At 38.8% G+C, this 7921-nt stretch overlaps 1 pseudogene; it reads right to left on the bottom strand.

The window, feature by feature from the left end:
- Nucleotides 1-2020: 2020 nt before the first annotated feature.
- On the bottom strand, nucleotides 2021-3875 carry LOC123596336 (annotated as a pseudogene).
- Between the last annotated feature and the right edge of the window lie 4046 nt (nucleotides 3876-7921).

Below are 7921 nucleotides of genomic sequence, written 5' to 3'. Positions count from 1 at the left end.
GCTTCAGAGGGAAGACCTGAGTTAAATCTTGAAAAATGGCTCCAATTTTAACAGGAAGAGAAGAGGGAGGAGGATATGAAACCAATCAGCAGATATGAAATTGGGAATGAAATGTTAGTGATAGCAAATGCAGGAAATGAGCAGGTCCTGCCATCTGATCTAGGCAGAGTCAGTTTTTCTCAGCATGGACACATCCACAACCAAAGTGGGGAAGCTATCCTTCTCAAGCTCCTTAAAGAGTTCTAGCCCGATAGTGGTTTTCTTTTCTTCAGTTAATAAAAGGCTTTCATTTTGTGAGATACCGCTCCATCTTACCATTAACCAAACCCCAGTTCAAGTTATTTCAGGATGTTGATTTCCTCATATTTCCTGATATGACTCACGCAGTGGCAGATTGAAGGAATAGGCTTAAAGTCTCTAATTGAGGCAGCAAAGAAAGAGTGAATTAAGCCTTTTGTATCTGCGTTGTTGCCAAAATTTTATGGAAGAATGAAATACATATATTCATGTTTACATACCTTATGAGCCAGATCAGTTCATTAAATTTTCACAGAGTTAAAGCAAACTAAAAAAAAACCCATTTTTTATTCTGATTTATTCATCAAAACTTCCAGCTTGATAAATGAGCAGAGGATTTCCAAAAATTTTCTTGTAAATGAAAATCTATCTCTTTGGAAGGAGGCATAATTATACTCCTGGTTATTCTAAATAGGAGTAATAACTATGGTATTTATTTAAGAAATTATGATTAAATAATGAGATGGTCTTTGTTCCAGCTTTTGTTTTTCAAATTTAGTGAAAATGAGACACAGGAAAATATCTGAGTGTGCTGGAGAGTGAAGGGCTCAGCAGCAAGGCAGGGAAGGAACATGTTTGATATTAATAAGATGCTCATGTTCTCAATCATCCTCTAAATACCATTCTTGGAATTGGCGATTAAATCAAGTGACTCCAAGTAGTAACATCTCGTGCTACCTCTGGTCCTATACAGACCTATGAATGTACAGCTTTGGGTTTCTAGAGAGGGTGTCATTTTTTACTGTCTGGGAATCTGAGTGCAGGATTAAATCGAAGACTCCTCATCTCCACACCGTGTCACAATCAGCTCCCTTCCATTTGCAGTCAAATGTCCACTGCTAATTGCCAGGCACCCAGTATTTATTTGTTTAAATATAGTGAACAAATATTTAGTCCTGGAAAATAATGAGCTGGATCTTCATTAATTTGAAAAAATGAAGGCAAAACAAAAGGTCTCTGAAGTACAAGCTGTTCTAAATACAATGCATTGAGAAGATGCCATTTCTGCTTTTGATCCATATTCATTCCAGTGTCCCCCACAGGAATGCTCTCTGAATCTTCAGGAAATGATCCCGAGATTGATTTTGCAAACGGAAACACTCAACTGGCTGACTGTAGTCAATGGAGGCAGTGTTGTGTTGCCAGGTTTCCAACTGAGGACAAATGTGTTTGTCATTGGCTTGTAGGTGTCCCTGACAGGTATCCTTTTGTGTGCAATAATATGCATGGTGGTTTTAATGTTTTGAGTAAAGGAAGAAAATGCGTTTTTTGGTTTGCTTGTTTGTGGTATGAGGAGGTCAGAAAAATGGTGAAGATAGAGAAGAGATAAAGAAATTTCCCAGTCTCCTCTTCACATGCTCTGGTGAAGGGAAGGGTGACAGTGACATGCTGAAGGGGCTGAATTCAGGAACTACGAGGCTGGAGGGCATAAAGGGCAACCTTCCACAGAGAAAGCACCTGAAGGACTGTGCTTCGGGAACATCAGTGCACCGTACCCACAGCAGAAACAGCAAAATTCACAGTGGGGGCAGGACCAGCACAACCAAGTGAGAACTAAGTGAGAAGGCAGAAGTAGCACAGGCACATCTCGGAAATCTGACAGGCGTGGTTCCAAGACCACCACCATAAAGCGAATATGGCAATAAAGTGAGTTAAATGACTTTTTTGGTTTCCCAGTGCATATAAAAGTTACATAAACATAACTGTAGTCTATTAAGTGTGCAACAGCATTATGTCTCAAAAAAGGTACATACCTTAATTAAAATATACTTGATTGCTAAAAACATGCTAACCATCATCAGCCTTCAGTGAGACATAATGTTTTTTGCTGGTGGAGGGTCCTGACTCATAGCTGATGGCTGTTGAATGATCATGGTGGCTGAAGGCTGGGGTAGTTGTGGTCATCTCCTAAAATGAGACAATGAAGTTTTGCCACATCCATTGACCCTTCCCATCACGAATGATTTCTCTGCAGCATGCAATGCTATGGATATCATTTTACCCACAAAACTTCTTTCAAAAATGGAGCCAATCTTCTCAAACCCAGCTGCTGCTTCATCAACTAAATTTACATCATATTCTAAATCCTTTGTTGTCATTTCAATGGTCTTCACAGCAACTTCACCAGAAGTAGATTCCATCTCAAGAACAACCTTCTTTGTTCATCCACAAGAAGCAACTGCTCATCCAATCAAGTTTGATCATGAGATTCCAACAGTTCAATCCCATCTTCAGGCTCTCCTTCTAATCCTAGTTCTCTTGCTGTTTCCACCACATCTGCAGTGACTTCCTCCACTGAAGTCTGGAACCCCTCAGACTCCTCCATGGGGGTTGAAATCAACTTCTTCCAAACTCCTGTGTTGATATTTTGACCTCCTCCCATGAAAAAAACGTTCTTCTCATGCCACAAATGTTCTTAGTGGCATCTAGAATGGTGAATCCTTTCCAGAAAGTTTTCAATTTACACTTCCCAGATCAACCAGAGGAATCAATATCTATGGGAGCTGTAGCCTTATGAAATATATTTCTTAATAAGACTTGAAAGTCAAAATTACTCCTTCATCTATGGGTTGAAGAACGGATATTCTTTTAACAGGCATGAAGACAATATTAATCTCATTGCACATCTCTGTTAGAGCTCTTGACCAGGTAGATTATCAATGAGCAGTCATATTTTGAAAGAAATCTTTTTATCTGAGCAAGTTTCAACAGTGGGCTTAAAATATTCAGTAAACCATGTTGTAAACAGATGTACTGTCATCCAGGCTTTGTTGTTCCATTGACAGAGTACAGGAAGAGTGGATTTAGAACAATTCTTAAGGACTTCTAGATTTTCAGAATGGTCATTGAGCACTGGCTTCAACTTAAAGTTACCAGTTGTGTTAGCTCCTAACAAGAAAGTTGACCTGACCATTGAAGCTTTGAAGGGAGGCACTAGCTTCTCTAGCTATGTAAGTCTTAGATGGTATTTTCTTCAAATAGATGGCTGTTTCATCTACATTGAATATCTATTGTTGAGTTTAGCCACCTTCATGAATTATCTCAGCTGGATCTTCTGGATAACTTGCTGCAGCTTCTACATCAGCACTCACTGCTTCACTTTGTACTTTTATGTTATGGAGATGGCTCCTTTCCTTAAACCTCATGAACCAACCTCTGCTACCTTCCAACTTTTCTTCTGCAGCTTCCTCACCTTTCTCAGCCTTTGTAGAATTGAAGAGAGTTATGGCTGTGCTCTGGATTAGGCTCTGGCCCAAGGGAATGTTGTAGCTGGTTTGATATTGTATCCAGACCACTAAAACTCTCTCCACATCAGCAAGAAGGCAGTTTTGGTTTCTTATCTTTCATGTGTTCAGTGGAGTGGCACTTTTAATTTCCTTCAAGAACTCTTCCTTTGCATTCACAACTTGTCTAGCTGTTTGGTGCAAGAGGCCTAGCTCTGGGCCTATTTCAGCTTTTGCCAAGCGTTTCTCACTAAACTTAATAATTTGTAGCTTCTGATTTAAAGCGAGAGACATGTGTCTCTTCCTTTCACTTAAACACTTAGAGGCCAGGACAGGGTTATTAACTGACCTCATTTCAATATCGTTAAGTTTCAGAGAACAGGGAGCCTGAGGACAGACAGCGAGATGGAGAATGACCAGACAGTGGAGCAGTCAGAACACTCAGAACAGATTAAGTTTGTCTTATACAGGCACAGTTCATGTAGCCCCAAAACAATCATAAAAGTGATAATCAAAGATTACTGATCACAGAATCATCATGTAAAGTATGATAATAAAAATATTTGAAATGTTTTGAGAATTACCACGCTGTGGCACAGAGACACAAAGTGAGCAAACGCTGTTGGAAAATGGCGCCAATAGATCTGCTCAGCATGGGGCTGCCACAAACCTTCTGCTTATAAAAAAAAAAAAAAAAAACACAATGTCTGCAAAATGCAATAAAGTGAAGCACAATAAAATGAAGTATGCCTGTAAAGTGAGCAGTATCGTTGCTGGGCACAATCGAGAGACCATTCTGAAAAGTTCCGGATGAGCTGAGGGAACTTTTCAGAGGAAGTTGACTTCCTCTATAAGCAGGGAATGGGTTGAGAGGAGGTGGTGGAGGAATCAGTCCATGAATACGCTCATGCTTTTTTCGTGCAGCAGTGGCTGCCCTTTGAATATTATATAAATATGAGATATGTTCACGAATTTAATGTTAAATGTCAACATCCTCTCCAAAGGGAGTTAGCCAAAAAGGATTGATCCCAGACAAGCTTGTTTGAAGACTACTTGAAGCATGAACCTCTCAGCATGAACATCAGTGATAAACATCTGATGGACTTAATTTTCCTCAACATGATTGTTTTTGCAGGACATTATGCTTCTTCTACATGCTAAAGAACTAGTTATTTCATCATCACTTTGGGAAAAAGTTTCCATAAGGTTGTGAAACAAGCTCTCTTTCAAAGCTAGGAAGTAAGCAATTATTTACAAATTGTTCCAAATCCTGTTGTACCCAGTAATGATGCAGATAAAGTGAGTACAGGGCTGTAACTAGCAGTTGACTCAAGGCCTATTTTTCATGTTGCTATTCTAGAATATTAATTTACCTACTATAATTTACTAACATCTTTATTTTTTTAATGTTTATTTCTGAGAGACAGAGAGACAGAGACAGAGCACAAGCATGGGAGGGGAGGAGAGAGAGGGAGACACAGGATCCAAAGCAGGCTCCAGGCTCTGAGCTGTAGGCACAGAGCCCAATGAGGGGCTCGAACCAATGAACAGCGAGATCATGACCTGAGCTGAAGTCAGACACTTAACTGACTGAGCCACCAAGGTGCCCCTAATTTAATAACATCTTAATGAGAAACTGAATGCTATTCAACTGGACTCAGACCATGGGAAGAATATGTGCTCTCAGCACTTCTATTCCACATAATATTGCAGCTCCTAGGCATTGAAATATGGCAACAAAAGGAAATAAAGGCATACAAACTAGAAATGAAGAAGTGAAACTATCTCTATTCACAGACAATATGATCATGAACATAGACAAGTCTAAGGAATTTACTGAAAAATCCACTATGCTAATAAGTGAGTTTAGCAAAGTGTAAGAATATAAGACCAATACACAAAAATCAACAATTGTATTTCTATACACTAGCAATAAATATTCTTTTAAAGTTTTTATTTTAATCATCCAGTGCTCATCACTGACAGGTGCATTCCTTCATGCCCATCACCATCCCCCATCCCACTCACCTCCCCTCTGGTAACCATCAGTAAAAGTCTGTGTTCTGGTTTGTCTCTTTTTTTTTCCCCTTTGCTCATTTGTTTTGTTTCTTAAATTCCACATATGAATGAAATCATGTGATATTTGTCTTTCTCTGACTGACTTATTTCATTTAGCATTATACTCTCTAACTCCATTCATATCATTGTAAATGGTAAGATTTTATTTTTTTATAGCTGAATGATATTCCAGTGTGTGTGTGTGTGTGTGTGTGTGTGTGTGTGTGTGTGTGTGTGTGTGTGTATCGCATATTCTTTATCCATTTATCAATTGATGGATACTTGGGCTGCTTCCGTATCTTCATTGTTGTAAATAATACTGCCGTAAACATAGGGATGCATATATCCCTTTGAATTGGTGGGTTCTTTTATTCTTTGGGTAAATATCCAGTAATGCAATTGCTGGATCATAGGGTAGTTCTATGTTTAACTTTCTGAGGAAACTCCTTACTGTTTTTCACAGTGGCTGTGCCAGCTTGCATTCACACCAACAGTACAAAAGGTTTCTCCTTTCTCCACATCCTCATCAACATCTGTGGTTTCTTGTGTTTTTGATTTTAGCCCTTCTGATTTGTGAGGTAGTATCTCATTACAGTTTTGATTTGCAGTTCCCTGCTGATAAGCAATGATGAGTATGTTTTCATGTGTCTGTTGGCCATCTGTATGTCTTCTTTGGAGAAATGTCTGTTCATGTCTCCTGCCCATTTTTAATTGGATTATTTGGTTTTGGGGTGTTGAACTTTATAAATTTTTATATATTTTGGATACTAAGCCTTTATTGGATAATGTCATTTGCAAATATCTTCTCCCATTCTGTATGTTGCCTTTTAGTTTTGTTGATGGTTTCCTTTGCTGTGCAGAAGTGTTTTTTTTTTTTTATGAAGTCCCAATAGTTTATTTTTGCTTTTGTTTCCCTTGCTTTAGAAGACATATCTAGAAAAAACTGCTACAGCTGATGCCAAAGAAGTTACTGTCTGTGTTCTCCTCTAGGATTTTTATGGCCTCAGGTCTCATATTTTGGTCCTTAATCCATTTTAAGTTTGTATACCAAGTAAGAAAGTGGTCTAGTTTCATTCTTTTGCAGGTTGCTTTCCAGTTTCCTCAACATCATTTGTTGAAGAGACTTTTTTTCCATTGGATATTCTTTAGTGATAAATATTTTTAAATGAAAAGTTAAATACACCATTTATAATAGCATCAAAATTCATCACATATTTAAGGACAAGTGTGTGCAAATGTATTTAAGACTTGTATGCTGAAAACTACAAAATACTGCTAACTGAGGGGTGCCTGGCTGGCTCAGTTGGTTGAGCATCCAACTTTGGCTCAGGTCATGATCTCACAGTTCGTGGGTTCCAGCCCTGAGTCGGGCTCTGTACTGACAGTTCAGAACTAGGAGCCTGCTTCAGAGGCTGTGTCTCCTGCCTGTGCCTCCCTTTCCCTCTGTCTTTCCCTGCTGGCTCTCTGTCTCTGTCTCTCTCAAAAATAAACATTAAAAAATGAAAATGAAAAATAAAGGAACTTTTAGAAGAAAACAGGTACATATCTTCATGCCCTTGGATTTGGCAATGATTTCTTATATATCCACCAAAAAAATCGCTAACTGAAATTAAAGGAGACTTAAATAAAAAAAGCATAACATATTAATGAATTAGAGAATTTAAGATTAATATATCCATTTCCCCTAAATTTCTCTATAGATAAACACAATCACACTCAATGGCAACAGGGATACTTTTTAGTAGAAATTCATAAGATAATGCCAAAATTTATCATTTGTGGTGAATGCTATAAGGTGCCACCCAGACTCCCTTTCAGAAATGAAGGAATTCTGTTTAGCCACTGGTAGTGCCACCAACAAACAGTCCTTAGATGTCAGCCCCATTTGGGATTGCCTCAACAAAAGAAATCTGCTTTACCAAGACCACACGCCGAATCCCAGGGCATTCAATAACTAAATGACATAGATAGAGGCTTAAAGGCTTGGCAACCTCATTCCAACTCGAGACAGATTGCAGGTCACTGCATCTTCTAAATTCCTTGCCACATCAGGAGGGGTAGTCCACTGAAACTGTGCTGCAGATTGACATCTGTCTGACAGATGTCCCTTCCTTCAAACAAATGTTGATACCAAAGGCATTCCCTAATAAACCTCCTGCATGCTAATTTCTTTCCGAGAGTCTGCTTTCTGGGGAATCCACCTCTAATAGAGTCAAGCTATAGAAGTCACAGGAACCCAGGGGCCAATTCGTTACAAGCAATGACTGCCTAACAATTAGAGTGGTCCAAAAATAGACTGTTCTGCTCTGAAAAGCAGTCAATTTCTTAGCATAGAAAGATCT

This window comes from Leopardus geoffroyi, chromosome B1 (genome assembly GCF_018350155.1).
Source record: "Leopardus geoffroyi isolate Oge1 chromosome B1, O.geoffroyi_Oge1_pat1.0, whole genome shotgun sequence".
NCBI lineage: Eukaryota > Metazoa > Chordata > Mammalia > Carnivora > Felidae > Leopardus > Leopardus geoffroyi.
The sequence above is the reverse complement of the archived record's forward strand: the minus strand, read 5'-3'. Positions and strand labels throughout refer to the sequence as shown.